Source organism: Schistocerca gregaria, chromosome 8, assembly GCF_023897955.1.
Source record: "Schistocerca gregaria isolate iqSchGreg1 chromosome 8, iqSchGreg1.2, whole genome shotgun sequence".
Lineage (NCBI taxonomy): Eukaryota > Metazoa > Arthropoda > Insecta > Orthoptera > Acrididae > Schistocerca > Schistocerca gregaria.
The window spans coordinates 279,890,148-279,917,252 of record NC_064927.1 but is presented as its reverse complement, the minus strand read 5'-3'; the positions used below and the strand labels follow the sequence as shown (position 1 = coordinate 279,917,252).

Here is a 27,105-nt window from a genome sequence, read left to right as displayed (position 1 = left end):
CTCTGTCGGACAAATCTAGACGATAAAAATGTATTTCACCCATGTTGGATTAAGGAATCCGCAGCTATAATGAAATATAACTAAGAGAAAAAACTGAAACCAATCACAATTTAATTATCTATAGCTTAATCTCATCGAGAGCAGTATACATTCCCTGAGAAACTTTATAGTTTTCTCACGAATGGAAAGCCTTCTTAATTATATGTAACTTTCAAGAAATGTTTCTTGCTGGCAGCCGTGTTGACTTGCGAAACAGGATAGTATGATCAGTTAGTGAAACTGGGGCAAAGAAATGAATTCGTACATTTATGATGTTTCTGGTTGTTTCTATTGTGCCCTGGTCACTTAAGATGAAAATAGACGTACTTGAGGAATGTATATTTCGTAACGATTAAGGAGCATACATAGCAGAAAAGTGGTTCCTGGCAATGATATATATCGGCCTCTTGTGAACTAGCGGCACGTTGTAGCCATTTCTAAATACCTAGTTTACTGCAACTGAAAAAGAAATACTTCTTCTTAAACTATCCTATAAAGTGTTGTGTACTGTGATGGAGAAATTTCGCTGAAATATTGATGTAATCTTAGTGCATCGTTCTCCACGGGCGCGGAGGAAGCCTTACACGAGCCCTTCAAGAATACAGACTATCTGTCGAACAAAGAGCGGTGGGCAAGAAACGGGAACTTTACTTAAGAGACAGAGACAATTGTCATAGATTGAACTGTTATCTCTTGGGCAGCTGTGTCAGTAGCAAACGTGATAAGAGTAACAACGGCCTGTGTTATCAACGTGCACAACATCACGATTCTTCAGTTTTTTGTAAATTTGCAGGTACTGTGTAAGGGAATGGCACGGTATGGTGCGGGGGGTAAGTCGTGAGAAATTTATTTATGCCATTTCCTACTTGTTTCTACCCTGGTATTTGATGCATTCTTTAGGAAGACCACAGCTGCTCTCTACCTTTTGTTCTATCTAACCGTACATATTTTGTTACTATACCAATTACCAATACCCTACTGCAGGCGTGCCCTAATTCTTTGGCCTCTTCAGACTGACGATATGTCTAAATCACCACCTCCTGTCCGTTCCCTCAAGTACATCGATGACATCCCCTCCCTACACCTCTACCTTATCCTCCAGGATCCATCTCAACCAGCTAAAATCTTGGTGGAACCAATGGCTATCAAGAGTTGTCTCTCCAAACAGAGGCAATAATTATAGAAAGAGACACCCATCGTTTCCGCCTTCAATAGCATTACGTTACCATGTATGACCATCCTGTCCAATTATCAATCATACTAAATACCTCGAATTAACCTTTGATCGTTAACTAAGATGGAAACCCCACCTACTAATCTTTCAACAAAACGGTCACAATTGACGAAGCTACTTACCGGTCTAACATGGGGATAGCATCCCTTCACCGTACTCCACACCTACAAAGCCTTGAGCTCACATATCCTCTCCCACACAAATGACACCTCGATATCAACCGCGCCAACCGTCTATCAATCACTCCAAATCCTTGAATGCCGCTCACTTCGACTTGCTTTCCGAATCCGATTACCCTCCTCCACGACAATGCTTTAACAGCTAATCTCTTCTCCCCACCCCCTCGCGCACATTGGACACCTCCATACATGCTACACCTCCTGTAAACTCGACTTCAACAGTCCCATTGTTTGCCCCTAATTACAAATCCTGGAGTGTTTCCTTGCGTATATAAAGACAACTCGCCGACTCTTGACTTGCAGAGCTCCATTCGTCTCCCAGTGTAATTTTAACAGACCACCACTCCCTGACAACGACATCCAACCTCACATATCCCTATTATCAAAGTTAGCTCACTTCTCCCTATCCCTTTCAGAGTTTAGGGCTCCCCTCCCACCCCTTTCCTCCCTTTTCTTACCTCTTCTTGACTTTGGTGTCCCCGCCCCCCTTGCTGCATGCACCCCGAATTCGATGTTTCGGTAATAACCATCCACCCATCTTATACTTAACCCCACGACCCAACTTACCTGAACCCAGTAGCTGCATAAACATTTTAACTATCCCAAAGGAGCAATCCACCTTCCCCTCTCCTCTTTACTGCTCGTAAATGCAGGTTCTTCCCATCAAGTGGTAGTGAAGTAGAGTATAGTGCAGTGTTTGTTTTAACTTTCTCGCAGCTCATAGTTTTTTAAATGTCATGAATGAACTGCGGTCTTTTATGTATTTCTGAACACCTGACAGGCACTTTGAACGTCACAGTGCTTTACTTAGCAGCTGATTAATGAGAACCTTTAGACAGCAATCTATCTCTTGAGATCGTACTGTCTGGTATAACATTTTATCCCATACCAGCTAAAACTCTTAAGTCCCAGCCGCAACAGTTCTTAGTCTTCGAGCAGGAACATATCTCGCCACCTGCACAATCGTTGCACAAATCATTATCCTTGCATACGGTGTCCGAGTGCGTACGGTGCCCGAGTATGTCTTCCCTCGGAAAACATAAGAGTCACACGGTTGAGAATTTTGAATTATAGGCCAAAATTGATGAAACCAAAACATCCAAAGATTTCCACGATAACAGCAACAAAATCATGAGGGTCGGCTTTAAGGGAAAAAAAGTCAACAATTTTTTGGCGACTGGTCAGTTATAATTTAATTTCATGTATATCTTAGAGAAACAAACTTTAATAAAAACGGCTGTTCAAGAAGTAGCTGAAGTCACAGGCAATCCAATGAATAAACAGCTGGTCAACAAGGAAACACGCGAATCAGGGAACGCTCAAATAATATGAAACAAACTTCGCTACCCTACAATACTTGCTAAAGAAAAGATGAGATACAAAATGAAAGGAAGCATGTTTAGTATTCAACATTCCGTTGACTACAAGGACATTAGTGACGGAGCTGGGAAGTTACGAGGGTGGAGAGGCTTCATCAGCAGTAAAATGTTCCGAGGAAGAAAATATATGATATTGTTTGAGTGCAATACCGGAAGATAAATCATTAGCGTCGATCACGACGGACAAACATTTATAGGTAACCGTCAGAAGCGGCACGAAATTGAATGTGCACGTAAATCTAGCAGCGCTAAAAGCGAACACCAGACTACGAGATTAATTGGAGTAATTCTCACAAAGCATGACTCATCCACGTAGGTAGCCTCTTAACAACTTTAGTCCAACCTATTTTTGTGTAGTTTAATGTGTCTGAAAGCTTTATCAAACTTTGTTAGTGTGTGCACCTTCAGCCTCTCGGTAGCTTCTGGGGTGATATAACTGTAGGTATGAGGGCTGTGACGATGAATCAGAATTCCGCTCTTCATAAGCGATGTGAGATGTGCGAGGATTGCACTGAGACGCAGAGAAAATGAAACGGTTTCAAGCTGTTACACGAATGAAAGAAAGAAAAAAACACGTGGAAATCAATAACAACAATGTGATCAAATATTTCCAAAAATGTTTTGATCATCGTTGACGTTCAGCAGTAAGTAGAACTGAAGTTGGAGTTTGGCAATTATATTTCTACTCAACACGTCAAGGGACAGGTAAGAACAACCATCAAACCGGATTCCGCGAAGAAGCACTACCGACGCAATTACTGCATGCAGTACCTACCTAAAATTATTGCTAAATCTCAGTAATTAGGCACTGTTATTGAAATTATCACGATAATCAATAGGGCACAGAAATTTGTCTGGAAAACAAGTTAGCTGCAATAAACCGAATCTGTGTTTACCATTAGCCAGTAATTCCACATCATGTTAACATAAGAATAGAAACAAGGCTGTAGTTCACATAAGGCTGTAGTTCACTTTGAAGTTTTGTTTAGTTAATAGCACTGTATAAACAGTTGTAATTGCCTGTAACTATTGTAACACTATGTTTTGGGAATTATGTTAACACCCTTTCAGACTGTAGTATTTGCTCACACATAGATTGTATTAATCGAAAAAAAATCTGTCTATGAGTGATGATCTTTGTACCAGTTGTACATCACATGCTGGAAGATTTATCGCGACAATCAGAATATGCCCGTATTTATATTAATAGAGAAAAGTGAGAAAAAATGAAATGAGCGGATGGCATCGTTGGCCGGGAGGCCCCATCTGGGGAAGTTCGGCCGCTAAGTGCAAGTCTTCTTTCAGTGGACGCCACATTGGGCGACTTGAGCGCCGGTGATCAGGATGAAATGATGATGAGGACAACAGAACACCCAGTCCTCGAGCAGAGAAAATCTCCAACACGGCCGGGAATCGAACCGGGCCCGCTTGCATGGGAAGCGAGCACGTTACAACCCAGCTAAGCAGGCGGACAGTGAAAAGTGAGTATCTGTGGTCAATAGGCAATCACAATGGAAACCAAGTATTAAGCCGCCCATAAAGTCCTTACAACTCGCCGCATAAGCATTCTCATGACGATAAAGTCTTGTTCTTCGTGTTACTGTCACGGAGCCAGTACCAAACAACACACTACGATTATAAACATGTAACTTCCATGTGCACTATCTGAAAGTGAGCCTGAACAGGTCCGGTTCGAAAGCTAGTTAATAGAATAAACGAATATTTTTAAAGAGTGACTGCTTGCAGTTTTCAGGATTTATATTCAATACACAATCACGGGTTCTAGAATATCCGCAATGCAGAAGCTTAATAACAATAATAGTCGGCATCCACGCAAATTCGGTATAACTGGTCGGATATCAGGAAAGACAAGAAATGCTGGGCTGTCCTTTGTGTACTCCAGGGACCGTTGTAAACAAACAATGTGAATGATGATTAGGGCCCAACAGTATTTGTTCGGTAGTACTATCATATCCTTCCCTCTTCTGTAGGAAAACAGTTACCGCTTGATTGAGAGTATTATACATTTCGATCTTTCTTGACGCAGAGTTACGCGAAGTAGGCGATAGTGGAAAACATTAAAATTTTCTAATGCTGTATTTATGAGTGTTTTCAGATATTAACAATATATTTGGTAAGAACAATAGATGTACTGAACGGCTGCTCTCTCAATGCCAAGTTCCCAAAAAAGTTGTTCAGAAGAGATTCAACGATATACACAAAATATTACTTTAGGGGACGTACACAAGGGCAGATTTTTCTCCGAATACACTGATTAAAAACTGAATTAGAGACATATACTAGCGCGTAGCAACCACTTTCCCCGTCATGACTGCGACGACGCGTCGTGGCTTGGAGCCACTGAAAGCACTGGTGAGTCCTCCGAACCGTCGGTCAATGTTTCTAGAGATTGGTCGAGATCGGGACCATGTGGTGATCATCTCGGTCGATAACATCCCAGATGCACGCAACAATCATGTACGTGCAGTCTTCCTCAAACCATTTTGAGACAACGTGGGAGCGATGCGTAATACGAGATTGTATGTGTAGTGATGCACATGACCAGAGGGTTGATTGTTGTATCGCTAGGCAGTGTAAGACGATGTCAGACGTACCAGGAGATGCATTTCTCCCAAAGCAGCTCACCCCGCCAACCCAAGCGAGGGCTCTTCCACCACCTGCCTGAACGATGCACAGATGGAATGCGGGATTCTTAACCTGAAGTAGTTTTGGATGTACTCGTACCCTGCCATTGACGTGTATCAAAGTGTCAGTGCAGAAGACTTTTTCAAATTCCTCGAGCACCCTGTGGCAGTATTCCTGCGCTCATATTAATCACTGAGTTCTATGGTGTGCAATGTATGGAACAGTCCCAGGTAGCGACGAGATGGTTCTAGATGGTATGGCTGCTCACCAGTTCTTATTATCCAGTGGTGGATTGTTAGGTGATTTGCTTGCTGCACACATAGTTGTCCAAGAGAGTTAGCTCTGATATTTTACTAATGGTTCACTTAACAACAGAAAACAAGTACTCACTTAATAAAATGTAAATCACTATATAAAGACATGCTCAGTGAAGACTTTTGACTGCTCACAGAAGAGAACTGGACAGTAAGTGCCGAGGAGATATAGGCTGTCAGCAAAATCAAAAGCGAGCAGCGTTCGTGACCGGGAAATTTGCCTTTCCCAGAAGAACAATACAGCTGCCGTACAGGATGACTAACAAATTAATTTCCCTACTATCAGTGTAGAACAGTATGAAGGGATTTACGTAGTTTCTGCCCATATGCGTTTGTTGCGTTAGTATTTGTAGTAACTCACACCTGCAATTCCACGTGTTATTAGTACACTATGTGGGAAATAAACACCACCCAGGCATGTTTACGCACTGCGATGCCAGTGATTCGACGCTCAGTGGAAGGATCAGTATAATTTTGTGAAACACCTTGTAGCTGCTTCTTGTGACGTAGTGAGGCAGACTGAGTGCAGAATCACCTGATCGCACTTCGGTCTGCAGACCTATAAAGGAGGAAAGTGTCCGAGAACAATCCGGCGACCCCCACCCTCTTACGCCCACAGAACATAAATAATCCCTTACTAACTGCAGTAGAAAGCTAATAAAGTTTTTTTGTTCCGGATATTGTTTTACAGCCCTCTTAAGGTTTTATTTCTGTAATTTCAAGAAACTATGAGATCACTGAAGCGTGGAATGTTGGATTGTGAACTGTGACTAACTGATGTGTACAGTGAATCATAACAGACCCATTGCAGTAAATGTCGTCTTATGTTGATGATACGGAAATAATGCTGTCAATGTAGTCATTATACTCAAGTCCATCAGTTGAGCAACAGAGCAAGTGATATTAAGTAAAATTGAAGAAAGAAGAACAAGAAATGCGAGTAAACTGTCGGTTAACTTAGTTTAAGGATAGTATAAGAATTTATGTAAGGTGCTGGAAACTGTGTTTCAGTCTATCGTTAGTTTCTAACTTGCTACCTAGCAAGTCACTTTACAAACAGGTAGGTGCTGTAGTGAAGCTACAACGCTTCTGTCGCCGTGGCGAATGAAATAATGAAATGCCAAGTGCCTCATGTGCCGTAAGAGCCGGCCGGTGTAGCCGTGCGGTTCTAGGCGCTTCAGTCTGGAACCGCGTGACCGCTACGGTCGCAGGTTCGAATCCTGCTTCGGGAATGGATGTGTATGATGTCCTTAGGTTAGTTAGGTTTAAGCGGTTCTAAGTGCTAGGGGACTGATGACCTCAGATGTTAAGTCCCATAGTGCTCGGAGCCATTTGAACCATTTTTCCGTAAGACGTTGTACTGGTAGTCAAAGTGTCACGAAAAGTGTCACGAACAACACGTAATTTCCACCTGTGGGATGTGAACGTGGGGATGGGGCAGTTAAAGTTCACTTACATTAAATTTCCTACAAAACATGTCCCACTCATTTTTCTCTATAACTAGTAATTTCCGCATTGCAGAGGATGGAAAATCGCAGATTATTAAAAATAATATTTTAGTGGCATAAAATTGCTGTTTACTGATAAATGAAGTCGGTTAAGAACATGTAATATTGATGCTAAAAGAAACTCAGAGCACGCAACTTCGAAAATATTTTCACACTGACTTTTCTAAAGACTTTACAGTCTTATTGCTTACAGAATGTGATAATATGCATTTTAAGCTCATTAAAGCATTTGTTGTATGTTTTCAGCTCAACGGAGTGTGCTGTAGTTAGAAGTAACAGTTGTTAATGGTAATGTGTTTTTCTGTTGATCTCATTTTCAAGCCATTTCACGCAAACACATTTTATGCTTATTTACGTTTCTCCCATGCATGGGCGCGCTGAGATAACAAACAACTCCGTCGTTTCAGCAGGGGAGTTTTTTCTTAACAAGTTGTATTTTGCAGGGTCGCCGAAATTACAGTGGCACACCTGATTTTTCTGCAATAGATTGAAGGCTCTAAATTTAAGTTAGGAACTTCACTAACTGAAAGGTAGTTTTCGTTCATTTAACAAACTCTCCACGGCTTTAAACAGCGTCATAGAAAGTCAGCAGTAAGTAAAGTGCTTTGTCAAAAAGTAATACTTTTTTATAGAATTAATAACACATCTCTGAAGTCGGACACGTCGTTAAAACACCGAGGGGTATCTGAGTAAAGTGAAATGAAGTTCAAGTAGAAATCACAAGTGTAGAGAGAGTGATAGGTCTCTGTGTACTGAGACAAGACGAACTGCGAAAGTGTCTGCATGTCAAACTGAATGCTTTAAAAGTAGACTGCATCTGAAGTGGGAGACAACAATAGAAATTAGATTTGGGAATCAGGTTCTGTGAGGCTCATATAGTCGCACCGCAAGGGATGACACATGGCCTAAAACTAAGTAGACTAAAATATATAGTTTAGCAAAAGGGTTTTGTAGGTAGGTATACTTGACTTGCAGTTGCATAGGAAGACAGACAACGACACTGTGTCTGCGTCACGTAATGGCACCAAATGCGCATAATGCTAATACTAATCATGGTAGAATTCTGCAGTCCTTTGGTGTGTAAAACGGAAAGTGCATATCGTGTGCGAGGTCACTAAATTTTGAACTGGAATCTGCGTCTGCGCGTTGGAGTCACCAAGCTGTCAAAAGATGACATAGTGACAAGCAGACATTGAAGTCGTAATAGAAAACAGTAATAGGTACAAACAAGAGGCTTACACTCAGATTTAAGACTTTTATGCTCCGATAAATCTGTTCACTAAAGTCCTAAACGGTTATTTCAAAAGCATGACGTCCTTTACCATCTGCAGCATTGTCAAACTGACCTCTCGCTCTATGGGAAAGTAAAAACAAAATCAACAATGCGCAAAAATCTTCTACTAAAGTCTTAAGCTCTAAAGAAAGAAGAAATGAAGGAAGACAGGGCGGAAGGGAGGCAGATCGCAGTTTAACGTCCTATCAGCCATAACTTCATCAGGGACGGTAGCCAAGTTCGAATGCTTGACAAAATAAATCGACCGTATCCTCTACGAATCACCCGGCATTCGCTTTAACTGATTCAGGAAAAACGCGGAAAACCTAAATCTGGACTAGCGCTGGATCTGTATCCTGCCTCCTCTGAATGCCATTCCAGTACTCAACACTGCGCCCCCAAACTTTGTCTTCTCGAAAGTACCCACAGTCTGTTACGAATGCCCAGATACGAAGATGCCTCTGGCACCGTATTCTGACTTTCTGCGATGCCGCCCTCTCGTGTGTTCTAACGCGTGATTTCGCAATACTGACGGAAGGTCAGTCTTCCAGCGAAGTTGTTAATCTGTAAACTTTCGATAAAAAAACCCTACTTCATGTTGTTAGGTGCAAGACAGAATGGAACTTAGACAATAATAATAGAACAGGAAGAAATAGCACACGAAAACAAAAAAATAATAGAACAGGAGGAAAAAGCACACGAAAACAAAAAAAAGTTTCTAAGAGTACATTGATGCAAAATAGAACTTTTAAACGACAAAGAGCTTCTTACTCTCTTAAATTTATTTACTCTGCGTGCGACTGCAGATGTCAGCTACCAAAATATACAGGTTAATTCTTAAAATAAAGTAAAACCAGCAACCAGTCCTGTTAACGTGATCTGTTGAAACGTGAACAGTCGTTTGGTGATGACGCTATCGGTTGGAAACAAGTGCTGGTGCTATTTGTTCGTAATAAATAGTATTATTAAAAGTGCTTGGTTGTTGTGTTTACTTGATTGTAAGAACTTATTTGTATTTCCACACAGCATGCCAATATTTGACAAAAAACATTCCGGTGCAATTCTGTACTTGAACAAAGCGCATTCACTGTACGTTAATGTGCAATAAGGATTACATGTGGAGAAAATTCTCTAGTCTCCACTTGACAATAACTGAAGCAACCCAAACGTACTAACAACAGCTTCACAACATATTTATTCTTTTATGCAACTTGTCATTAGTAACCGTTAATATTTGTGAAAGAAACTGAAGTGTTCATGGGTATGACACTAGGAATACAAACGGTCTCCACTATTCACGATATGGCTACGGCAGGACAAATAATGCAAAATAATCTATTAGTGAATGAAAAGCGGCTATAGATAATGATGACACTTCCTGCTACACATCAATCCCGCGACCGGCCATCCTGATTTAGGTTTTCCGTGATTTCCCTAAATCGCTCCAGGCATATGCCGGGATGGTTCCTTTGAAAGGACACGACCGACTTCCTTCCCCGTCCTTCCCTAATCCGGTGAGACCGATGACCTCGCTGTCTGGTCTCCTTCCCCATAGAACCCAACCCAACCCAAGCCCCCTGCTACACAGAAGAATGTCCAGACAGAAAACACCTGTCCACGCACCAGTACCTGTCATCAAGTATGTTTAATTATCTTAAAGCATCATAGGTAAATATAAATATTTAAACAACTGTCGATTTTAAGCTACTTTTCTCACTGAGAAAATTTTTCATTTCTGTAAGACAGATGACGCTCTGCACATCATAGTGAGGTATCATGAAACTGATCCATCAAACATGAAAGAAGATAAATAATTAAACATCTTGGAATGTTTGCTTCAGTAGCTGAGGCGAATAGAAAATGCCGACCAAGCGTACGTTTGCCATTTTGCTACAGTATGGTGGACAGCAACACTTGCTCGTGTGGAAAAACTTACCAGCAGTCGAACTGCCTACAAGTCGAGGAAAAATTGGCCGGTGGTGATTGTTAGTACGATGCTATAGCACAGAACATATATTATCTGCTACCGTTATTGGTGGAGGCCAACAGGATTTTAGTAGTACATATATCAATTGCCAATATATAGGAATAATTTGGCAGTTATTTGCGATGAAGTTTGGGCGGCGATACCATTTGGAGACTGTAGACGACAGACACTTATGTTAGTTAACAGGGGCAGGAACTGGAACTTCTGATGATAAAGCCTACGACTGTTATTAGTTTTCTTCAAACTGTCACAAAGTGAACAATTTCTAGACGAGGGTAGATTTCGGCATGAGAAGTGCCAGCCCATCTCCTGGAATTTATACAGCGGTTCTTTCTGATGCCGTTTCCCATATGTACAAAATACCGACCGAAGTGGCGCGTGGTTAGCACGCTGTACTCACATTCGGAAGAACGACGGTTCAAACTCGCTTCGGTCATCCTGATTTACGTTTTTCGTGATTTCCCTAAATCGCTTCAGGCGAATGACGGGATGGTTCCTTTGAACGGGCACGGCCGCCTTGTTTCCCCATCCTTCCCTAATCCGATGAGACCGATGACCTCGCTGTTTGGTCCTTTGTTCAAATCGGCCAACCAACCAAATTTATGTAATGATTCACTCCGGTGTTTGGTAGACTTAATCACCTTTAATAGATTAAAGAGGTGCAGTACGCGCTACAACTGCGTCGACATAGTGTCTGGCTATAAGAGAATTTCAAGCCAGTCGCTTCTTAGTAAGATTATTTCCGAAAAAGTGCTTACCGTTCTCGAACATGAGAGACCCCGCTACAATAAGTACACCGAGTGAAGCTTCCAGCAGTAACGGAGGCTCACTGCAGATTCCGTGTAATGTTTGAGTGGAATTTATACGTGAAATGTACAAATCCCCCTCCGGCCACCCAGATACAGGTTTTTCCTCGTTTCCTTAAATCGTTTAAGGCGAATGCTGGACTGGTTCCTGTAAGGACGCGGCCAGTTTCCTTCCTCATCCTTCCGTAATAAGAGTTTCTTCTCCGTCTCAAATAGCTTCATTGTCGATGGTACGTTTAGTAGAAAGTTCTATTCATCCTTCCTTCTTTTTTTATATATGAAATGTTTGTCGTAGTTGGAAAAAGTACAGCAGTGACAGCTAAACACAAATAACCTTGAAACAGTAACCATCTCCGCAAATACAGTGTAAATACATAAGTGTTCAAAAACGGTGTTTTAACCCAGATTACGAACTAGCCAACGTCCCAGTTCAACACCCACTGTAAACAATAACAGGCGGCGCCAGAAAGTAATTATGTGTCACTCGGCCGAATCCGTGCGACGCCGGGACTCTAAAGACAATGGATGAGAACGCAGCGACCTTGTCACTGTCTCATCTAGAATCGAAGCCAATCGCCACGCCCCTTGGCAAATGACAGTGAACCACTGTTCTACAAAAATACACTTTATTTCAAGACGAAACAGTCATTCGTAAGGAGGTAAGGTCATTAACTCTTATTAAAGGAAGGAATCAAAAAAAGACAGGTTCCACTCTCAAACGTTTCCGAGGTAGGCCTATAGTCATTTGAAACTTGCATGATGCGGAAAGTAGGCCCGTTCATTGCGCTCATCACTAGCGTATTGGACTTGCCAGAGGAGTCCTCAAGATCCTCGCAGGTTTATCCGGTTTTAAGGTTACCGTGGGTTCCCTGTATTGGCTTAAAACAAATGCCATCTTCGAAAAAGATGCGTGTTATTTCCTTCCGTACACTGAAAAACACACCATCGTTATCGTCGGGAGATAAAGCCTTTACCTTCCTTCCTTTTCCCCTTGTGCAGAGATACGTATACTGTTTACCTGTACCAGTTTACTAGTGTAGTTCACAACATTAGCTGCAGTGACATATCTGCAGAGTATTCCGATATGCCTCACGTCTTAAGTGAAAACCTTTGCAATGGGGGCGCTTCAGTTGGAGACAAGGTACTACAGTTTTATGGGCAGAAAATATCCAATAAGTTTTTCGGACCTTTCGATACCCTGCGCGAAGGTAGTTCTTTTCCCACTGAGCAAAACTATATCTGAGCGATAGAGCCAACAAGATTTAAAAGAATTAGTGAACTAAGGTCGAATAAACACACTCTAAGAAACACAATAAAACCCCACAAAACTTGTTATTCCGTAAACATGAGTGTGGTGGACGTCCGACCCAGGTAGCTGAGTGGTCGCCAGCTCGGTAGCTCAGCGTGCTCTTCGTAATAAAAAAACTGAGTCAAAGAATCACCTTGAACGGACGTCTTTTAACGTCCGCTCAGACCAAACGCAACGAACTATATCGAAGACAAAAAAAGTGGTCAGCGTGACAGAATGTCAATCCTAAGGGCCTGGGTTCGACTCCCGGCTGGGTCGGAGATTTTATCCGCTCAGGAACTGTGTGTTGTGTTGTCCTTATCATAATCATTTCATCCCCATCGACGCGCAAGTCGCCGAAGTGGCGTCAAATCGAAAGACTTGCACCCGGCGAACGGTCTACCCGACGGGAGGCCCTAGTCGCACGACATTTACATTTTATTTAGTCTGGTGGACGATAGACGAGTAGAACCTGAAGGCTATGTCTGCCACTAGCGCTGTCTTGCCACAGACTGAAGAAGGAGATGGTAACAGGCGATGGGAATATGGTTAACTGCTAAAGCGAACTGATTCTTCAAAATATGTTCAGTGCCAAACCAAAGTTTACCAGCAACAGAAGCACCATCTATAAATCTTACAAGGGAGCTGGTAAAATCCCAACAGTACTGTAGGGAGTAACATACAGCATGTTTTCTTAGTTGATAAGTTGACATATTGTGCAGTGTTATTCACTGACATCCTTTCTTACGCGCTTGGACTAGTTGTTGAAGATAGATGCCTGACAGGAGCACGGTATGTGCTCTTACTACAGAATTTGACGCATTTTTTTTCCACCAAAACAACAGGAAGGGCGCCTGAATTTTTCTCACGACCAACAAAACTTATCTAGGACTTTGAAACGTCACAAGCAGGCCTGTAGTAAACCCACTAAGATCACTAGAGCCTTCTCAGTCAGATAATGGCGTAGACCTTAGTTTAAGACCCATGTACACAGGTAAAAAGCGAAAACGAGGACAGAACCAATTTGCAAGTTTATGGGTTTCCAGCTAAACTGCGATTCCATGTTTGAGCAAAATACAGTACTGTAAGGAGTAACATACAGCATGATTTCGTAGTTGATAAGTTTACATATTGTGATTCACTGACAACCCTTCTTACGCGCTTGGAACACTTGTTGAAGGTAGTTGCCTGACAGGAGCACGGTATGTGCTCTTACTACAGAATTTGACGAATTTTTCCCCACCAAAACAACAGGAAGGGCGCCTGAATTTTTCTCACGACCAACAAAACTTATCTAGGACTTTGAAACGTCATAAGCAGGCCTGTAGTAAACCCACTAAGATCACTAGAGACTTCTCAGTCAGATAATGGATTAGACCTCGGTTTAAGACCCATGTACACAGGTAAAAAGTGAAAAAGAGGACAGAAATAACTTGCAAGTTTATGGGTTTCCAGCTAAACTGCGATTCTATGTTGGCGCAAAATATTTCGACGCCTTACCTAGATGTTTTGTTCAAGTGTTGCAACTGGCGATCTGGAGACTGGAGTCTAGAAAAGAGCGCAGGTCTGATCAACGCTCGCAGCACCTGAAGTAGACTACCAGGTTGCTTTGTAGAAATATTGTACGCAAGAACACAATTGCTGTCAATTGTCGAAAATGGAAGAAAGTCGAAAATGTAGCAGCAGTTAATCACGCCTGAAAAACTTCCGAAATCACAGTGGGGGAAGCGCTTGTTTTCTGGATAGGTGCTAGTTCACACGTTAAAAATGGGTGCATTAGCTCTTCACGAGCTCCAAAATAATTTGGCTTTCGCATTATTTCATACGAGTTGTAGCGGGTAACGATCAGCTGATTTATTGTCAACTGCACCAATGCCATTACTCAGAGAGTACCGGCCGCAGGACATATGTTGACACGACGTTCCGAAGTTTTCCGTTTAGCTGACTGGGGCCTGGAGCGCCCTGCGCCACAGTAAGGTGCCTCACCCAGAGCCCGGCGGCCTCGCCGACGTCGGCAGCCATGTCGCCTGCAGAGGAGTCGCCGCTCGCGAGTCGCGTCCCGGTGCCGACTGCGGCCGCCCGCCTACCGCAGCAGCCGGCGGACGCCCCGCTCTCCGCCCACGACCACCGACCGCCGCGAGGGGACGGCTGGCGCGCCTGCCGGCCGCTTGCGCAAGTCCCGCCACGGGCACGCCGCCGCTCCTTCCGGGAAACACGCCTCCCCACTGGGTTCGTCGTAAACTACGTGTGTCACCTCACTCCCACCCTTATCACGCCAGAAGCAGTAAAATGCAGTCGGGATGATGTCCAATCAGTCTTAGAGCCAGGAGGCCATGGACAAGTAAGACTTCAATAATTATCGTCCAATTTCCTTACTACACTTCTTCTTCGTTCTTGGCTCTACATCTCATGATGAGCCTTGGGCTGACTCGTACCACGAAATTAACTATGTATAAATCACTTATACGACCAATGCTTACAGATGCCTCTGAAGCCTGGACATTAACAACTAAAGATATTGAAACACTGGATGCATTTGAAAGAAAGGTACTTAGACGAATTATCGGCCCAGTCTGTGAAAGACGAAGATGGAGGAGGAGATACAATCATGAGTTCTATACCATATACAAAGACCAATCCATCAGAAGGATAGTGAAATCATCCAGACTGAGGTGGGCGGGACATGTGACTCCCATGAATGATACAGAAGTACCAAAAGAATATTATTATATTATTTAATCTTTCTTTATTATTAGTGAAAAGAAAGATTAAATAAGAAAGAATATGATACATTTATTGGTATACATGTTCCCTATTAATCTTTATTTATATATAATAGAGACGTCCGGCCATCCTGATTTAGGTTTTCCATGATTTCCCTAAATCACTCCAGGCAAATGCCGGGATGGTTCCTCTGAAAGGGCACGGCCGACTTCCTTCCCCATCTTTCCCAACTCCGATGAGACCGATGACCACGCTGTCTGGTCTCCTTCCCGAAACAACCAACCAATACATAATAGAGAAGTTGTTGAGGTCATACGGGAGTGCGTTTCTTTTTTTTTTTTGTTAATGTTCGTGATTTTTCTTTTTTTTTCTTTAAATATTTGAAACTTTTATTTTTTCTTGATTTCATTAATTTATAAATTTCTTATTTTTTTGTCCTTAAAAGTTTTATTCTTGCTTGTTTATTCACTTTTGCTTTGTATTATATGTAAGTTTTGTTAAACTAAATGCTCTTTTTGCAGTAATTTCTTTTAATTATTAAGTGATTTTGGATTTAGCAATTGATTTAGTATCGGCATAATTCGAGCCAGCAGCAGGGCAGAGAGGACGTGGTCGACCAAGAGCCAGATGGGTAGAGGCAGTAATCGAAGATCTTAGGAAGATGGGCTACAGAAACTGGAGAGTATTGGAAAAGCATCGAGAGAGATGGAAGGAAATTGTAGAAGAGGCCAAGGCTCCTTACTACACTACTGGCCATTAAAATTGCTGCACCAAAAAGAAATGCAGATGATAAACGGGTATTCATTGGACACATACATTATACTAGAACTGACATGTGATTACATTTTCACGCAATTTGGGTACATAGATCCTGAGAAATCAGTACCCAGAACAACCACGTCTGGCCGTAATAACGGCCTTGATACGCCAGGGCACTGAGTCAAACAGAGCTTGGATGGCTTGTACAGGTACAGCTGCCCATGCACCTGGAGAATGTGCTGGCCAGCGCACCAGTCGAACATTTTCTGTATCCAGAAAGGCCCGTACAGGACTAGTTTGTGAAGTTTGGAAGGTTGGAGACGAGGTACTGGCGGAATTGAAGCTGTGAGGAGGGGCATGAGTCGTCCTTGGGTAGCTCAGTTGCTATAGAGCACTTGCCCGCGTAAGGCAAAGTTCCCGAGTTCGAGTGTCGGTCCGGAACACAGTTTTAATCTGTCAGGAAGTTTCATAGTTGGTGTTTTCTCCAGGGTAAAGTAATCACTGCCCGCTACATTACATAGGCTGTTATCCCCGTGATACTGCCATTCCTTTGACAGGAAGGTGATGTGGTTTTTCAGCAGGACAATACACATGTACGTACAGCTGCTACTACGCAACGTGGTGTTCAACAACTAGCCTGAGCAGATGATGAAGCGGGATCTTACTCGTCCTCCAGTGCTTACAAGAACCATTGATGACTTGCAACAAAAGGCGACAGATACTTGGGGCAATCTACCGCAGGACGCCACTCGACCCTTTTACGATAGTTTTCTTGCGAGAATACAAGCCTGCGATGCCACCAGGAGAAAACTGGAGGAGGTGTTTTTCTTTTTATTCTTGGGAGGGGTGGGGGGGTCGTTATCATATTTTCCTACAATGACGAACTACTTGTCACCTCTCTTTTCGTAAAATGTCCTTGTCTTTGAATATGTTCCATTTTTTTCCCGGCAGTATGGAAAAAGTGACATCTGTAATCAGATACACATGATTTTAAAAATACTGTGCGACATGCCTCAAGCATTTAATTCTTGTATTTACATAGTCCTAATCTACATTTATCTACAGTATATGTGAACAACGCCACAACACTATTGTGAAATGCTGAAATACCTGAAGGAATTGACACTTGAGAATGAACGAAAATGTAACATACACTATGTAATCAAAAGTATCCGGACACCCCCAAAAACATACATTTTTCATATTATGTGCATTGTCCTGCCACCCACTGACAGGTACTCCAATGTCAGCGAGCTGAGTAGTCATTAGACATCGTGAGAGAGCAGAATGGGACGCTCCGCGGAACTCACGGACTTCTAACTTGGTTAGGTGATTGGGTACCACTTGTGTCATACGTCTGTACGCGGGATTTCCACACTCCTAAACATCCCTGTTTCCGATGTGATAGTGAAGTGGAAACGTGACGGGACACGTGCAGCACAAAAGCATACAGGCCGACCTCGTCTGTTGACTGACAGAGACCACCGATTGTTAAAGAGAGTTGTAATGTGTGTCTATCGAGGCCATTACACGGGAATTCAAACTGCATCAGGATCCACTGCAAGTACTATGACATTTAGGCGGGAGTTGAGAAAACGTCGATTTCATAGTCGAGCGGCTGCTTATAAGCCACACATCACGCCGGTAAATACCGAACGACGCCTCGCTTGGGGTAGGAGCGTAAACATTGGACCATTAAACCGTGGAAAAACGTTGAGTGGAGTGACGAATCACGGTACACAATGTGGCGATCCGGTGGCAGGGTATGGGTACGGCGAATGCCCGGTAAACGTCATCTGCCAGCGTGTGTAGTGCCAACAGTAAAATTCGGAGGCGGTGGTGTTAGGGTGCGATCGTGTTTTTCATGGAGGGAGCTTGCACCCTTTGTTGTTTTGCGTGGAATTATCACAGCACAGGCCTATGTTGATGTTTTAAGCACCTTGTTGCTTCACGCTGTTGAAAAGCAATTCGAGGATGGCGATTGCATCTTTCAACACGATCGAGCACCTGTTCATAATGAACGGCCTATGGCGGAGTGGTTACATGACAATAACATCCCTGTAATAGAGTGTCATGCACAGAGTCCAGACCTGAATCCTATGCAACACCTTTGGGATGTTTTGGAACGCCGACTTCGTGCCAGGCCGCACCGACATCGATACCTCTCCTCAGTGGTGCATTCCGTGAAGAATGGGCTGCCATTCCCCAAGAAACCTTCCAGCAGCTGATTCAATATATGCCTGCGAGAGAGAAAGCTATCATCAAGACTAACTGTTGGCCAACACCGTATTGAATTTCAACATTACCGATGGAGGCCGCCACGAACTTGTAAGTCATTTTCAGCCAGGTGCTCGGATACTTTTCATCATATAGTGTACACGCAAACACCTCTTGAAAGCCTACTTATATAGTTTCAAGAATGAATATTCAGTGACGAATCTAGGAGTATGCTACAACCCCCTACGTATCGCCCCCATAGGGCTGGCGAAGACAAGATTAGAGCAATTACAGGACGCACATAGCTGCTTAAGCAATCATTCTTCCTGCGCTGCATTCGTGAATGGGACGAGAAAAATCCGTAATAACTGATGTAATGGGGCGTACCCTCTGTCAGGCACCTCATAGTAGTTTGCAGTATACAGATGTAGATATAGTGTACACTCTGCGAATACAGTCCTGTTAAGCTTTTGTTCTAATACCAACATGCTCTCCTCTCTTCAGCTATAAACACAGAAGCGGCATAGAAACTGGTATAGGCATGCGTATTCAAATACAGAGATATGTAAACAGGCAGAATTCGGCGCCGCGGTCGGGAACGCCTATATGAGACAAGTGTCTGGCGCAGTTGTCAGATCGGCTAACGCTGCTACAATAGTGGATTATCAAGATTTAAGTGAATTTGAGCATAGTGTTACAGGCGGCGCACGAGCGATTGTAAACATGGGCTCTAAAATGCATAACTTAAGAGCTATGAGTACTTGTTTAGTGGAACAGATGTTTTTCACAGTAATAAGATGAACAAGTGCTCATAGCTCGTAATGTATGCATTTTAGAGCCCCTGTTTACTGGACGTTTTTGATTCGAATGACCGTTTCTGTCGTGTTCCTGAATATTGACCGTTTCTCCTTGGCTACACTGTATACTGCAGGGGTCGGTATGTGCCTGCCGAATTTCTACTTGTTGCACTACCATGTACCGCAGAGTTTAAAACTGTGTATACCAATCCACAAGACTCTTTGGTAAGAAATACATTGCTGTTAATGACAAGCAGGAAAGGAAATTAGTTTTTATATATTTTGGCCCAAGGCTGTCATGTTTTAAAAATAGTGTACCAGCTATTCCCCATTGTTCCTCCCTCAATGACTGCACCATTTCTGCATCAACAAACACCGACCGGCGCACTGCTCAGAGATGTGTTCCTCACCAAAGCAAACGACTGATCCGACCGCAGCGGAGACTAACTTGGTCACATGACTATGTATGGCCCCTTATACAGTTAAGTCAGGATCTTTATAGGGGCACTCAGATGGGGCAGGATTCGAAAGCTCCACCAAGAACGGGAAATGCTATATATTCACGATTACATCGTCCACATTGTCATGACCACCCGCAGACTCTTAACCAACGCTGACACTCTCCGCTCTACCACGAGACACCTGGAGTATACCGGCACCGTTTGTTCCTTAACGGCGGCACAAAGTCTCGCAAGCCATAATCGAGGCACCACAATAAATTGATCTGAAACGTCACCTCCACAGCGGATAAGCTAACGGACCACGAATGCACAGTCAATATTAAGATTAAATAAAGAGAAAGGTACCCTTTTATCTACATAGCTACGAAGTCCAACCATTTGTGAACAACTACTCAATGTAACGGATTGCCGTTAAAGCTATTAAATTTATTGACGATGAGAAGTGAGAATTACTGATCGTGCTGGCAGATAAGGTGACAGAAAGTGCAAGGAAAGTATTACAGCTGAGTCAATTGATGGTGTGCAAATTACGACAGGATGGACATGGTGCTGAGCGGAATATGATTCTAGTATCTGTCACCAAAGAAGAGGCAAGATGAACACAATAATATCACATTTTTGGTACAGATAAGTGTGTTATTAGGCATTAATTCAGCGACATTATGAATAATTCAGGGGAATAGCAACTTTGCGCAAACTTCACAGATTTTATCTCACAGATCAAGACGAGCAGGAAAACAGAAGAGGTGTTCTGTCTACGCGAATTGGTTCGAATGATGCCAGATTAAACGAGTCATCATACGCGAACAACACAACGCAGTTGCAAAGAAGGTATACTCGGCTAAATTTTTACGACAAAAATCAAACATCAGAATGAAAGACGCTAATGGTTACTTCGGACGAAACATGGATTAATATACATTACACTGCGAATAAATGTTGCTTTGGTACTGAATGAGAAATATTGTCAAACAAAACCGCTGATCAACGTTTAACTTCTGCCTTACGCAGAGGATTGAGGTACAGAATTGCAGCTTGTTGGCACCCTACGTTTAAGAATACGAAGTATACGCTGTACCGAAGGAGCGCCTGGTCCCAGGCACGAATCCGCCCGGCGGACTTGTGTCGAGGTCCGGTGAGCCGGCAAGTCTGTGGATGGTTTTTTGGCGGTCTTCAATCTGCCTCGGAGAATGCGGGTTGGTCCTCTCATTCCGACTCAGCTACACTATGTCGGCGATTGCGGAGCAAACAAGTTCTCCAAGTACGCGTACATCACTATTACTCTACCACGCAAACATAGGGGTTACACTCGTCTGGTGTGAGACGTTCGCTGTGAGAACGGGACAGTAACTCTGAAAGAGTGGTTCGATGAGGGGCGGCGGAGGGGTGAAGTGGACTGCGGTAGTCATCGTGGGGTTGTGCACCACTGCGGAGCGGCGGGGACGGAGCCTCTCCGTCGTTTCTAGGTCGTCGGTTAACATACAATACAATACGCTGTTACTACCTCTCCTACCTGTTTCTCGGGATAAACACGATGGTGCTGGCAACCAGGTCCGGTTTTCAGTTCGCTTCGCCTGGTAAATAATAGCAGACACGTCACGTCAGTTGTACGTCTCAAACGAATAGTTATCCCAAAGAATACGCAACAAATGGGTCTGCACAATTTCAAAACAAACCTTTGTGCCTAACCGGGATTTGAACTGAAAGCTAGGCCTACCACTGGCAAATGATCTACCGACTAAGCTGTCGAGGTACGACTCTCATGCCGCCCTCATTTTTGGCCTCGAAACATAAAGGTTCCAAGTTCGAGTCCCCTTTTGAGATACAGTTGTTAATATGCCAGGAAGTTTCAAATCGGCGCATAGTTTGCTGTAGAGTGAAAATTACGGAAACAAACCTAGACTGAGACTAAGGCATTTCTCTATAATATACTGTCTTCCAGGAGTGCTAGGCTAAGGAGAACAACGTCTGTGAAATTTGGAAGCTAGGAGCTGAGGTACTGGTGGAAGTAAGAGCTGTGAGGGCGGATCATGGCGGGACAGATTTGGTGCACCCCACAATAGTATGTCTGGCAGAAGTTAAAAAACTGTCAAAGATTTTCCCTGTCAAAGCCAGAAGCAGTGCACGATTCAATGACCGTCGGAACGCCGGCAAGAAAAAAACGCTGATCGAGCAGCAATGTGAACGAAATCTGTTGCGACACACCGAACTGGCCGAGCGCTCAAAGAAGCGGACATAGCGCTACGAAACCGTCGTAAATGAAGGATGCCGTCTTAATGGTGACTGCTTAGAATGCCGCAAGAAAGCCCCGATACCACACACAATTTAAACGATGTGTAAGGTGAGTGGTCCAGTAACGTGATCTCCATGTACTGCCACCCAAACGTTCACCGAGAATCTTACCTGGTAACTTCTAATACAAGAAGTGCGTTGATTTTCAATAGCTCTGTGGTGGCTTTAGATAGTTTATTTCACATTTTAGTCTACAGGTCCTGTTATCGAAACGTTCATAATTTCATCCTCTACAATCTCCAAAATTTTGTTACACTCTGTACGTACATAATGCCTCACAAAAAAAGCGTAGAAGCCTGAAGTGCAGTAAGAAATGAAAGAGAATTTCACATGTTGAGGGTGTGTGTATTTTACTGCAGTGATTTCAGAATCGAATCGAATTGACAGAGAACTTAGCAGTATGCGCCCACTTATTAGTACAGTACGAACATTTTCATATAAGAAATCTATAGCTGGAAATGTGAAATATAGTACCTACGGACGCCAATGGGCTTCTAAACATACACGCACTACTTATATGAGAAGTTGCTAGGTGAGGTCCTCAATGAACATTTGGGCTGTGTTCTTTGATATAACTTTATCGGCCCACCATCTTACTTGATGGTTTGAATGGTGTGTTGTATTTGAACTTTCTGAACAGTACTTTGCCTGAACCTTTGGAGAACGTTCCCTTGTAATTGCGCAATAGTTTGTGGTTTCAGAACGATGGTGTTCCAACGCACATCGATCGTCGGGCCAGGGTATATCCCGCAGACAATTCCAGGCAGACAGTAATTGGGAGGGGATGCCCAGTCTCTTGGCCTATGCGCTCCCATGATCTCATCCCTCTTCACTTCTTTCTCTGGGGTTATGTAAAGTCTTTAATGTACCCTGCGCCAATAGGAACAATATCTCAGCTTTCTGGGCGTGTCTTTACAGATTTTGGTGCAATGGGAGGATAGCGCGGGATCATAAACTTAAAAAAAATGGTTCCATGAAATGTATTCGCAGTTGCAAAAATTGACAACTATCTGCTGTAGAATGGACGACGAGAATGAAAATTTGTGCCGGTCCGGGAGTGGAACCCGGATTTCCCGCTTGTCGCCATACCATTTGGCTATCCGTGCACTACTCAAGGCCAGACCCAACCTTCCATATGTCGTCAGCCATGCGTCTACGACCCGTACTCGTACATCCGTTATGTGTATTCCCGTACGTACAGGGAGACATTTTACTTGAAAGTCGCTTGCCCGGTGTCGTTGGATCAAATTCCGAATTACGATGCAATATTGTATTTCTCCCCCACCCGCCAGGGTAGCCGAGAGCAGTGTATGTGTTATTCCGAATTTTGGTGCAGCGTTCCATCGGACATGCATGCATCTCCAAAGGAAGAGGAATCGATGCGAGTACAGCCATTATGAAATACACTCCTGGAAATGGAAAATAGAACACATTGACACCGGTGTGTCAGACCCACCATACTTGCTCCGGACACTGCCAGAGGGCTGTACAAGCAATGATCACACGCACGGCACAGCGGACACACCAGGAACCGCGGTGTTGGCCGTCGAATGGCGCTAGCTGCGCAGCACTTGTGCACCGCCGCCGTCAGTGTCAGCCAGTTTGCCGTGGCATACGGAGCTCCATCGCAGTCTTTAACACTGGTAGTATGCCGCGACACCGTGGGCGTGAACCGTATGTGCAGTTGACGGACTTTCAGCGAGGGCGTATAGTGGGCATGCGGGAGGCCGGGTGGACGTACCGCCGAATTGCTCAACACGTGGGGCGTGAGGTCTCCACAGTACATCGATGTTGTCGCCAGTGGTCGGCCGAAGGTGCACGTGCCCGTCGACCTGGGACCGGACCGCAGCGACGCACGGATGCACGCCAAGACCGTAGGATCCTACGCAGTGTCGTAGGGGACCGCACCGCCACTTCCCAGCAAATTAGGGACACTGTTGCCCCTGGGGTATCGGAGAGGACCATTCGCAACCGTCTCCATGAAGCTGGGCTACGGTCCCGCACACCGTTAGGCCGTCTTCCGCTCACGCCCCAACATCGTGCAGCCCGCCTCCAGTGGTGTCGCGACAGGCGTGAATGGACGGACGAATGGAGACGTGTCGTCTTCAGCGATGAGAGTCGCTTCTGCCTTGGTGCCAATGATGGTCGTATGCGTGTTTGGCGCCGTGCAGGTGAGCGCCACAATCAGGACTGCATACGACAGAGGCACACAGGGCCAACACCCGGCATCATGGTGTGGGGAGCGATCTCCTACACTGGCCGTACACCTCTGGTGATCGTCGAGGGGACACTGAATAGTGCACGATACATCCAAACCGTCATCGAAACCATCGTTCTACCATTCCTAGACCGGCAAGGGAACTTGCTGTTCCAACAGGACAATGCACGTCCGCATGTATCCCGTGCCACCCAACGTGCTCTAGAAGGTGTAAGTCAACTACCCTGGCCAGCAAGATCTCCGGATCTGTCCCCCATTGAGCATGTTTGGGACTGGATGAAGCGTCGTCTCACGCGGTCTGCACGTCCAGCACGAACGCTGGTCCAACTGAGGCGCCAGGTGGAACTGGCATGGCAAGCCGTTCCACAGGACTACATCCAGCATCTCTACGATCGTCTCCATGGGAGAATAGCAGCCTGCATTGCTGCGAAAGGTGGATATACACTGTACTAGTGTCGACATTGTGCATGCTCTGTTGCCTGTGTCTATGTGCCTGTGGTTCTGTCAGTGTGATCATGTGATGTATCTGACCCCAGGAATGTGTCAATAAAGTTTCCCCTTCCTGGGACAATGAATTCACGGTGTTCTTATTTCAATTTCCAGGAGTGTACATGAAGCGTATTCTCAGTTGCGAATGTGGACAACCATCAGGTGTATAATGGAATGCCGACAGTGAAAACTCGTGCCGGACTGGCACACGAACCCAGCATCCCCGCTTGGGCCTGGCGTTGAGTCGTGCACGGATAGCCAAATGGTAAGGCGATAAGCAGGAAACCCGGGTTCCTCTCCAGGCCCGGCACAAATTTTCATTGTCGTCGTCCATTCTACAGCTGATAGTTGTCAATATTCCGCAGACAATTCCAGGCAGACAGTAATTGGGAGGGGATGCCCAGTCTCTTGGCCTGTGCGCTCCGATGAGCTCACCCCTCTTGGCTTCTTTCTCTGGAACGATGCAATAAAATTCGGAATAACACATACACTGCAAAACGGTTCGTTGTTGCTCATTATGTAACGAAGCTGATGGTCGTCATATTGCGCATTTACTCGACGCTAGTGAAGCCACAAATAGGTTCACAGTATCGGGTTGTACTCTACTGTCAATTAACGTTCTCCAAATTAAATTATTATGGTGTTTCATTTTGAAACATCCCCTTAGAAAAATTTATGAATGACATTGCTGGAAAACCTCCACGTTATTTGATTTTCAAACAGCTGAGCAAAACTGAACGTACTCAGACATTTCTCTCTTTACTTATTCTGATCAACAATAAACTGACACACAATATTATTAGCGCAACGCAATCTGACTTTCAATAATACCTACAAAAGAATGACCTTGACTAAAAATAACCTATAACTTTCATGAATCACTTAGCTCACAAAAATCTTCGTTACTCAAACTATTGCAATACAGCGTGCGCCAATACTGCGAGCTAAATAAAAGATTCTAACTACTTAAGGCACTAACTACTGATAGGCATAGTTAGCAAACGAAAGATTTTGATGGAGAACGAACAATGTATTTATCTTAATAGTGTTCAAAAGTCATAAAAAATGGTTCAAATGGCTCTGAGCACTATGAGACTTAACATCTGTGGTCATCAGTCCCCTAGAACTTCTTAAACCTAACTAACCTAAGGACATCACACACATCCATACCCGAGGCAGGATTCGAACCTGCGACCGTAGCAGTCGCGCGATTCCGGACTGAGCGCCTAGAACCGCGAGACCACCACGGCCGGCTCGAAAGTTGTAATATATGTATCAGTTCATGACATCCAATCTTACAAATTTCCTTTTTCTGGCGGACACACGTCCAGATCGCTCTCGAAACTCTGCCATCTCTCTCTCCACATCCACCATTGCTGGCGGCTCACCTCCAACTGCGCAACGCTACGCGCTGTTCACATACAACTGCCCAGCACTACAATAGCGAATATTCCAACAATGGAAACCAGCCATAGACTGCACACAGCACAGTCAGTGATTTTCATACAGAGCGCTACGTGGCGTTACCAACATAATAACCTAAACAGCCTACTTACAATTTAACCTACCGAGTGTCTGGAAAGTACATAGTCCTGTGAAAATTTTATTTCACGTTTGCGGCTATAGGTTTCTTAGATAAAAGCGTTCCAAATTTCTTCGTCTAAAATCTGTTAAAGTCTTAAAACGTCATTCTGTTACACTCCAATACACAATGGGAGGTCTCGTTTCCATAGAAATAGCTATCACAAAAGAAAAAAAGCCATAGAGAACATACGGTATCCAACATCAACAAACAGTTCTAGAGGCACTGCAGAAGCTAATCTTTTTTGCCCTTTCATAGTCTAACGGAAATTATAATATTTGTCTCTCAATGTGAAAAGTGGGCACTAGCAGTTGTGAAAAAAAAGGTAGCAATGAAACCAATACGAGAACAACAGGTGTACGGTCACTGTTCTGAGCGTGTATGCGTATAGTTATCTCAGCTCAGGAGCAAGGTGGAGAGGTGACGCCAGCGTTGTGCTCTAAACTGAGTCCGTGGCTTTCGCAAGTGCACAACTTCCCGCCGAGAACAAAGCAGTCCAGTGAACTACTCTGTGGCGCGTCAACACGCTGCACGCGGACTCGTTTCTGTTTGACTTTCCTCTCTGACAGCCCGTAAACGCAGGAAATGCGTACGCGTTTAAGACACCACAACGCGAAGGAGGAAAGGGCAAGGTGCGTAGTCAAGGCAACTGTACGAGATGCTTTTGTATGGGAACAGCTCAAAAAATGGCTCTGAGCACTACGGGACTTAACATCTGAGGTCATCAGTCCCCTATAACTTAGAACTACTTAAACCTAACTAACCTAAGGACATCACACACATCCATGCCCGAGGCAGGATTCGAACCTGCGACCATAGCAGTCGCGCGGTTCCCTGAGGAGAGCTACATTGAGTTTCATTTCCGGCTTGTTACCCGTCGATGGTGTCGATCCTAGGTTATGATTTTAGGCAT

General features: G+C 44.1%; 1 protein-coding gene across 1 annotated transcript in view; it reads right to left on the bottom strand.

Moving 5' to 3' along the window:
• The window catches only part of LOC126284244 (PDZ and LIM domain protein 3), a 387,642-nt gene that overhangs the window by 103,906 nt on the left and 256,631 nt on the right, over positions 1-27,105 (bottom strand). The window lies entirely within an intron of this gene.